Source organism: Notolabrus celidotus, chromosome 9 (genome assembly GCF_009762535.1).
Source record: "Notolabrus celidotus isolate fNotCel1 chromosome 9, fNotCel1.pri, whole genome shotgun sequence".
NCBI lineage: Eukaryota > Metazoa > Chordata > Actinopteri > Labriformes > Labridae > Notolabrus > Notolabrus celidotus.
In genome coordinates, this window is record NC_048280.1 from 18,261,783 (window position 1) to 18,271,572 (window position 9,790).

The window sequence follows — 9,790 nt, forward strand, 5'->3', positions numbered from 1 at the left end:
TTTGGTTAACACTGAAGCCGGTCCTGGGTGCAGTAGGGTTATTCTTGTCAATATGTTTCACTTCATACAATATAAGACTTTGCTTCAAAATGTTCATGTCAGTTTGAAATTACATCTTAAACATCCTGTGAGGAGTTTTTAGCTGGTAATGTAACATACTGAATGAACAGTAATGCTCTTTACTACCTGCAAAGCAAGACCATCAGCAACAACAACTGATAACTGATATATGGTAATTCAAAATGCCTGTAACCACTTTTAGCCTTTTGCCTCAGAATATATTCACAATGGATGATATGTTTGAATGTTTAAAGACAGCAGGAGATTTTTGACAGAAACATTATTTATACAGGACAAGGTCAGGAGAGAGATAAGAGGTATTTTAAAAAGATACACTACCATTTCTTTACTCATTTTTGTGTTTGTTTTAAGTGGGTTTGTATGAGGTGCTTGTCAATAGTAAGTGTATTGAAGATGATGCTGGTCAGCACAGCCTCTCTGATGAGGATCTGAATGGAGTACCCACAACTTTTGATATTACTTTGAGATTATTTTTAGCAACAAATGTTAAATTGATCCGGTCAGCTTAGTCTTTTCCTTCAACAGCTAGCAAAGGGTATTTTGATAAGATAAACATATCTTGTGGGACGATAGGTTGTGTCATTAATCAATAAAAAAGAAAAGACACTTTGATTTGGCTTTTCTGTTTTAACTTCTGAAAATTGAAGAAAGTCAGTTAAACAGCTGTGTTTAGTCTTGTTCTTCCTCTGTAGCCTCTGGTTCATAAAGGGCTTCTCAACTGCATGTCATTGTTGCTGTCTAAATCACTCAGTTTTTAGTTTTGTTGGTTTTTTTTGTCTCTTTAAAGCCAGCAGACCTGAGCAGCTGACTAGTGCAATGCAGATCAAGAAACATGTACGTATGAGTTGCATGTGCAAATAGGGCTGCTGTATGGGAATTCTGTTGAACAAAGTTTTGTTGTATGTCCCTATACAACAGTGCCTATCCTATCCTAAAGCAAAATGTCTTTGTGAAGGCAAAGTAAAGCGCATGAAACCTTGTAAAAAAAAAAAATCACGCACTATGTCAGTGTGCACCTATATTACATTTGGTTTGATGTTTCCTTACAATTAACTAAATTACATGGTACAGTTGCCTCCTCTGTAGCGGTGCATAGCCTATTTTCCGTCTCAAAAAGGGGCTGAGTTGACTGGCAGCTCCTGTGGTTAATACACTCACTATGACAAGCACCTAATGCACCCTTTAACAAAAACTATTCCTTTAACAGTGCTGTTAGCTGCTCCAAGCAATTTCAAATATCGTTGCTTGTAGCTAAATGCCAACATCAGCCGACTTCAATGCTCATGATGACAATGCTAACATGCTGATGTCTGGAAGCCAGTGCTAAATAGGTAAATAATAAAAATGCAATAAACACAAAGTAAAGGAGACACTAAAAACTGTAAGACCCAAAGATGGTGTAGATAAACAGTGAGGGGGTCAACAAAGTCCTACAGATCCTTCCTCCTGGGAACATTGATATCAATACACATTTTAAAGGCAATATATCTTATATCTGTGTTAGTTAGAAATAGGTTTAATCCTCTCAAGATAACGGGTGTTTGTCCACCCTCTAGTTGGAAAGATATTCCAGTCTAGACCAAAATGCTGGTCCGACCAACAAACTAACAGACAGACTGTGCCATCCATTGAGCCACAGGACTAGCATAGCTGATAATTTAAAATCCAAAACAGATGGGAGCATGGATGGATGGATGGATGGGAGGAAGGATGACTCATTAATTTAATCATAATTTTATCCTTAGTGTGGCCAAAATGTCGTACCAATCTGTCTAAATTATGTTTCACTGCATACGGGGTCATTTATGCTGATGTATGTTTGTACTTGTTGGTGAAGCTGTTGTCTGCGACCTTAAAGATGTGGAAATGAGCTGTCAGTGAACTTGAAGCCATCTGTTGCACATCTGCACACTGCAGATCTATCGACTTGTAGAAGAAGAGCAGAGGAGAGAGGGAGACAAAGACAGACAGAGGGGAATCTCACCTTAATCTTCTGTCTATCCAGTCAGCTTCCATCAGACTGCTCTCAGCCTTATATTGCTCTGCCCTCAAAGGTTTTGTTTTAGTTAAGCCCAGCTGAGCTACCTTCAGAAACGGTGGTCCGTCTTGACGGGAATGAGCTCTGACAGCTGTGGCTATAAAGTGGAAACAGATCCGAGGGCTGGCTCCATGGCCTCTGGAATTCCACAGCTCTCTGGAGCCAAATCAGCTGTCCTTTACACCTATTGATCCAAGACCATTGATTCGTCCACCGATTTAATTTGCTTTCTGGTGTCTGATTAGTAATGATTTACAGCGCCCTTTGTTCTCTATGCAAAACCTTAAAACAATCCTTTTGATGAATTATCTATTTTTTCTCTGCCCTTTCATGTATGAACCTTAAAAATTCATAGGTTATGACCCCAACTGCAGAGGAGCGTGTTCTGCCTCTGGTGATCAGAGGGGATAAGAGGAGCTCTTTTTTACCTCTCCACCAGTAAATCTAGCAGCAGAGGTCATCAACTCGAGACACTCACAAAAAAACAACCTGAGAGGTTTCTGCGGGTGAACTATCAGCTACAGTTTCTTAAAAATGTTGGTAATGACTATTTCCATGAATGTACATGCATTCATATATAATGTACATTGATGGAAATAGTCATTACCAACATTTTCATATATATGATGTATGAATTTGTAAGCATATCCATGTTTAAACACTTGGGGTTAATGTTTGTCTTTACATTATCAACAGACTACATACACAATGACACATGAATATATGGTGTTTACAATTACTATGATTTAAACTTCGACGTGTTTCACAATAAGTTGAAAAGCATATCATTGGTATTGGCATTGAAAAGAGAGTGACAGTATCAATACTGTATTTACAGAAATAGCCAACATTACAGAGACCGACCCAGCATGCCATGCTCTCTTCTCAGTGTAACCTCCTCCCACCATGCACTGCACAGAGAGCTCTGAGGTCCAGCTGCAGCATGCGGGGGATGTAAGGGCAGGCCTGGTGGAAACTGAGGCCTGAGCGGAGACATTCTGATGAAGGAAAGATTTAGAGACTCTCTCCTGCTGTCAGGATGGAGGGCAGGAAGTGAAATTTGTGCCGAAGCTTCACAGCTGGCCCCCCCCCCCGTGTGACCTCCCCTGCCGTGACCCATGACTCCTTTAGCAGGTTTCACGCGTGTTTTACAGCCTGGTGATAAAACGAGAGGAACTTCATGAACAACACAATATTGACATAAAACTTGAAGCCAAAAGTTCTGCACTCTAGAGGAGTTTGAAGAGTAGCCATGTGACCATCATGGCAATTCATTTCAGGAATACCTTGGAAGACTGATTCTTTTACTGTTTTTTAACTTGCTTTTCTACTTTGCTTCAATAAGTTCTAAATAGGGTGCTTAAAAAGTGACATATTGAAATATAGTGTTTAAGAAGAGAATCAGTCGGTACATAATTTATGGATCTGGTGCAGGACTGATCCGTTCATACTGTTACACCTTGAAAGCCATAGATGAAAACAATCCATCCAGTACTTTGCCCTTAAGTTGGGGCACCACCCCCTTTTGGGTAAAAGTAACCTATTGTGCATATTCGATGAACCATACCACAGATTACGTGTGCCTTGGCTGGTTTGCGTGCAGGGCTTTATGTCCCATCCAAGTCTCGGACGCTCACATGTCTCATCTGTTCTCATGAGATTTGCCAAGTATGTGCCGCTATAACAGCCCATCCAAAATGACTTGTGTTAAATGAAAACTCCAGGGTCTTTGGCAATTTGAAAGCCTAGAATAGGAAATAATATTATTAATATTAATAAATGGCTTACGAGAGCCAAATATGAAGGCCATTCCGGCAAATATAAACATTTTCTGATCTGCAATCGGCAATGTAATATTACAAAAACAACTTAAATGAAAGGGTTTACATGAATGGACAAACTGGAGAAATGACCCCATCTTGTGACAGGAGGTGTTATTAATCCATATCTCATAACTTTTGTATTTTAACTGTTACCTGAGTTGGCTTATCACTCCTAAACTCTATTTATATAATAATTTCTAGTATTGTGCAGGGAATTATAGGACCTGAGAACTCTGAGACATGTATTAGAAGTAAGTGGCAACCTCGGGTCTTTAACTATGAAGCCCATGCGAAGTGTTATAAACTGCAATTCATCAAGAATCCGCTTGAGGCTGGCTGCAGAAACACCAGAAACCACATAGACAGCAAATAAAAAAGACGATCTTTGCAGCATTAATAGACATGTTTACAGCCTGGTTCAAAAAACTGCTTGGCTCTACGTAGCTAATTTCTCTGTCGACACACACAGCACAGGGGTGATTTTTTTTCTAACACAACGTTCAGAGATATTAAGATTACGAGTTTTTGCCCAATAAGGACATGACTGACTTGACTCCCACGGGAACCATAGCTGTTGGCTAGGAGGCTCAAACTCCACCTCTTTATGCCACACTCCGCCTGGTTGAGTTCCGCACTTCCAATATGGCTGCCGCTGTCGATTTGTTTCAAAATAGCGCTCAGGAACAGATGGGTGACATCCCGGATACTACGTCCATATTTTACAGTCTATGATGAGAAGCTGCTAAGTTAATCTAGCTCTAGCTAGAAAACAATTAATATTTATTTATCATTCTCAAAATTTCAGGGCTGTCTTTTTACCATTGCCATTTATGGAAGAATATGATATGGTAAATAGATTTTTACACATTTCTGACGTACAAAGTGTTGTGCAGCAGCGTACAGTCATGTTCTCTTTTCTACCAGTAGTGCTTCTACTGGGCTTGTTTTCAGCCAAATGGGGGCATGGTCTCTTTGCAAGTGGTAAGTGACATTTGTCTGCTCTCTGTCATACAAAATGGTGAATGCACTGTATAGTGGACTATATAGAGAGTAGTGAGTCATTTTTGCCAGACACACGAAAAAGGAGAGAAAAAATATTCAGCCAGGAAAAGACAGAGATGAGAAAATATTAGATAAATTATCAGGACACAAATGAAGTATACCATTATTCTTTTATACATTTATGAATCATCTACTTTACTATAACCCAAGTAGTGTGGTGATGTTGACAGTTGATACTATTACCCAGCTGATTAAGTTTACCATCAGAAAGTAATAAAAAGGATTCATATATATTTTAATGATGCCACCAACAGGGTTTATAAATCATAGCTGACAGTTCTTTAACTACCAGTCTGTGAAAGTCAGATTTCCATATGGAGCACTCCTGATGTGAAATAAAGGAAAGGCACGTAACCTCTGGTGTGTAAATGTGAATGTTTGCCCCGAGTCATTTGCCTGCCAACAGACATGAAGACTCGGGGAAATGAGGTGTGACACACGGGCCCACACACGCCAGGTTGTGGCAGTTGTTGCTTTGATGATCCTCTGAGCTTATGGGTCTCCAGGTGAAATGCAACTCCATCTCCCAGACATTGACTGTAAATATCCCACTGTTGTCTACACCACACAAGTAAGGGTTTGACTTTCCCTTCATGCCCTTTCATCTTGTTTCACTTTATAGGCTTCTCACAGTCTTCTTGATAACATATTTGATTCGTTCGATTACAATGAACAGCTCAGGATATTTTTATCCCCTTTTTTTCTACACTGTCTATGAAGAACAACTGGGGGAGATCTTGTCCGATTATTTAGAGGCAGCTGATAATTGATTGAGATATTTCAGTTACGTATATCTGCAGCAACCTGCACTACAAGCTCTGTTGGGCTACAGGCTTCGTGATAACCCTACATCTGACCAGCTGGCGAGATAAAAAAAGAAAAGGACCTTGATCAGCTCAAGATATCCAATCTTAAAATAATCAGAGGTACAACAGTAGAACAGTTTGGGAAAACAAACTTCTCATACATGAAAGTACTTTCTGTTTACGCATACCCAAAAATCAAAGACCACCTATGCCTCTTGGTATGTGAGATCATGTGAGGTGACATTGCTAATAAAACCAATTTGTTTTCAATCTGAAAGAACACCCTGTGCAGAGACTCCTCTGTGTTTTCAGAAACAGGCCTTGATTATTGTTCTGCCCTTGCCTTCAAAAGTAAGCTTCAATAACACTGCCTCACTTTCAGGTGTCAAAAGTACAAGGCCTCCGAATACACACTGTCACATTCCTCCTTTCTGTCAAATTATTCCTCTCTGTCTTTGCACTTTGTTTGCCATCAAAAAACATCAAGCAGGGGCCCGCGTTTTGTTTTCAGGCTTCTGTTTGTATATGTGATTTTGTGTGCACAGCAGGTCTGCTGCACTCAAACACATACTAAGCTGATGATGGCTTGTGATGGTTGATTTCTGTCAAAAATAAAGCAAGCTGAGTCTGCAGGTCAAGATTTCTGTTAATGGCAGAGTGGCCCAGCCAGACTCCACAGAGACACCTGGAGTGAGTGTCGCTCTCTTAAGGTCAGGGAACAAATGTGTGTATGTCCGTGTTCTCTGTGCTGAACACACAAACGGAATTACTAGAGCATAGAACTGTGTGTGATACTGGATGTGTTACTTACTGGGTTTCAGTGAACAACGATAATTGACAGACTTCTTTGATGCAGTTGTCCATTCATAGCTCAGAAACCATTACAAGGTACGGCAATATGGTCAAGCTTTAGATTAACCCTCCTGTTATGTTTGTTTCTCAGTAACAGCAATAATGTTCCTGGGTCAATTTGACCCGAAGCATACTCAATTAACCAAAAGTGTCAGAACCCCCAAAAATCCCTATAAATATTTTTAAAATCTCATTTGTAACTCCATTACTAACAATTTAAATCAATATTTAGTGCAATGGTGTTCTTTAACTCTCACAGATATGGTTCAATGAGGATAACTTGCTTTTCATGAAAATTCATGATAAACTTGTTTTAATGTACATAGGAAAACCTATTTGTAAATAGAATAGTTTTACATGATAGATTTATGTTTATTTTATTTTACATTTTGAATCTTTTTATTTTTGAAGTGATGTTGATAATTAAACACAAGACACCTCTTCTGTCACATGCTGCCCAGATTTTTATGCTGCATTTAGCTGGTTTAGAAGGCACATATTGCCTAAAATGGACTTTAAAAAGGTCAATTTGACCCACAACATAACAGGAGGGTTAATCATTTTTTGTAGTGAGTATGGTGACATAAAAGAGTGTTGAGTGCTAAAAACCCTTCTGCAGTTATAAGTCTAAAGGATTTTGCCATGGGTTGGTCTTCTCCAACATTAGCAACAAATGTCAGGCTAGCTAGCTTACTTGGTATTTGTATGGTAGTGGACAAATACAATATATTTAAGACTAGGTCACTCACTTCAACAAGGTATTGTTGGCTTTGAGGTTATGATATATGAAAAAAAAAACATTCACAATATCTGGTGTGTAATATTCCAGAATGTGCATTAGCTTGTCGAGTGCAGAGTAATGTTAGCGACTCTGTGATCACATTTGATGGATTTGGGGAGGTAATTCAAGATTTCAGAAAAGTAGTTCAGTAGAACCTTGCCATAGAGAACATGTAATACCAGCTTTAAAAGGAGATTTATGCATAGAAATAACAGTCTAATCTTTCATATTTCCTTACAGTGATATAGAATGACTCAACACAACAGAGTTCCCTTGTTTTTGTGTTTTTTCTGTTAGCTGACTTTTTGCCTGCAACATGAGTGTTACTATTTGCCACAATATCAAGTTTGTAGCTGCAAGAACCCTTACAAACTTTACATGGTTCTCATTTTAAAACAAGACTGTTGGAAATATCTAAACTTTAGCCAGCAACAGCAGATACAGTGTGTTTAGTTAACTTAAGAAGCTAACATTAACATTGTTTGTTAGCTGCCAAAGATGTGAAGGCTGCTTTGGCCTGACCCATAGACTGTATAAAATATGGACGTAGTATCCGTGACGTCACCCATCTGTTTCTGAAGCGCTGTTTTGAGGCCAATCGGCGGCAGCCATATTGCTGCTGTCGAGCCATTGTGACGTAAAGAGGCGGGCTTTGAGCCTTCTAGCCAACAGCTACAGTATTCCCGCCTGTCAATCAAGTCAGCTGGGCCTCTTATTGGAAGACTTGTGATCTCAATATCTTCAAAATTGCCGCATTAGAAAAAAATCCCCCCTCCGTACAGTGTGTGCCGATCGAGAAATTAGCCATCCAGACTACACTCGTATTTTGTACCACGCTGTAAACATGTTTATTTCTGGTGTAAAGATTGTCTTTTTTAATTGGTGTGTATGTGGTTTCCGGTACTTCTGGAGCCGGCCTCAAGCAGATCCTCGATGAACTGCAGTTTTTAGCGCTTCCACGTTGGACTCATAATTTTAGACCAGAGGTTGCCGCTTGGTCTGACCCTATATGTTATGTCACTAAACTGGAAAAAAAAAGTGTGGTGACTCTTTCACTATTGATATGGCAAACTTATTAGACTGGAAAACTATCTTCACAGGGGTTTAAATGGTACTAATTGCGTGGTTTACCAAATGGATTATTGTCTCTACACATGGCCCTTCTTGTCCTGTCTGAGCGCTGCTTCCTGCCTCCACCCACACTTGTCTCCATTTCCCTCTCCTTTGCTGTGGCCGGGTGTCCTCTCACCTCTCCTTCCCTGAGGGCCCTCTCCCTTATTCAGTTCCCCCCTTATCTGCCACATCAAAGGATCTCATTACGAGCGGTGACACCACCCCCACCCTGAGCCAACCTGTTCCTACCATCACATTTAAATAGCATCACATTGTATTCATAATAGGTAATGTCATGCACTGCAGTCTCTGATGTCTCACAGATCTCTCTTTCCTTTCCTTTCCTTTCTACTTCTCTCTCCCTATTTCAACCCCACATGCCCGACAGACGCCCCTCTATAAAATTCTCTTTTATTTATAGCTTGTTTGCTTTTTATAAGGCAGCTGTGTAGACCAAAGTCGCTCGTCTTGTTTGATGTGCACATCTCTCATCTGTGATTACGAAGTGAATCTTAAAAAAAAAGGACAGGCTGTTAAATGAAACGACTGGAGTGGAGCCTCCTTAGTGAAGATTATTCTGCAAGCATTTTATTTGCCTTCTCTCCATCGACAGCACATAATTTGTGTCTCAGATCCTTTTTGAAGATCGCCTGTGCTCTACTGAGGGGCCTGATTTGACAACCCCACCTGGAAACTTAAGTATCCTAGGCCCTTCCTGTTAGCTCAGGCGTCCCAGAGCTAAACGAAGACTCTAATTAACAAAAACAGGGTCCCTTTTTACCGACTTAATTTATTTACTCAACAGAGCATTGGCTCAGCTCTGTTCATGTATGGGTAACACTCTCCGCACTGGCAGGGCTGTTAAAGATCAGAGCTGAACTTTCCTCATGTGTCGTAAAAATCTCTGTGGCAGACTTTACTGGGGCCACTGCGCTCGGCCAGAGATGAATCTGATTCTAATAGCGGATGGGGAGCTTTCGTGAGCTGCATTTATCACGACCGATGTGAAGACAATAACCTCCTAAGGAGTGATGGATCTTTAACTTTGTCTCCTCTTTGACAGATATCACTCATACCTCACCTAGGCAGCCAATTAAATCACTATATGGTCTAACCTGGAACCTCTCACTCACCTGACCCAGAGACAGAATGCAGTTAGTGTGTGTGCTCTGTGTGTAAAGTGTAATGGTGGGAGAGTGGGCGCATGCAGAGTTTAGGCAGAGAAAGCACAATT